Genomic DNA, 572 nt, shown 5'->3' with positions numbered 1-572 from the left:
ACACACACACACACACACACACACACACACACACACACACACACAGACACACACCGCGCGAGCACATACACACAAGCACATACGCACAAACACACACACAAAAACACACACAATCACACACACACTCAAACGCTTACCAACTAACGCACGAACACGATCACATATTAATAAATACATGCACACTGCCTCCTAAACAACACTGAAGGTGTCATCTCTGGTTGAAACATTGACGGAAATTGACCCGCCATTGCTTACCGTCTGTGGCCGCTTCTTTGCGTTCGTCTCACGACACCGTGGAATCAAGCGCTCGTCAATATTTTGGGCGTGTGAAGTTATTGGGATCGTCTTAAAGCTTGTTCATTTGCCTTGCTTTCTGCGAAAAAAAATACCAGTCTATCTTGAATAAAACTCGAGATTTGTAATCGAAGAAGGGGTCGCACGTTTTCAGAGCAAAAATAAACAAGAAAATGTGGGCAAAATTTGGTGACTTCCAAAGCTTGGAAACGGAAATGTACATTTTTGTGTGCCTTCATCTTCGTTTGTCAGTTAAAACCCACACAGAAATGTGTTTG

Source organism: Aplysia californica, unplaced genomic scaffold, assembly GCF_000002075.1.
Source record: "Aplysia californica isolate F4 #8 unplaced genomic scaffold, AplCal3.0 scaffold00508, whole genome shotgun sequence".
NCBI lineage: Eukaryota > Metazoa > Mollusca > Gastropoda > Aplysiida > Aplysiidae > Aplysia > Aplysia californica.
The sequence above is the reverse complement of the archived record's forward strand: the minus strand, read 5'-3'. Positions refer to the sequence as shown.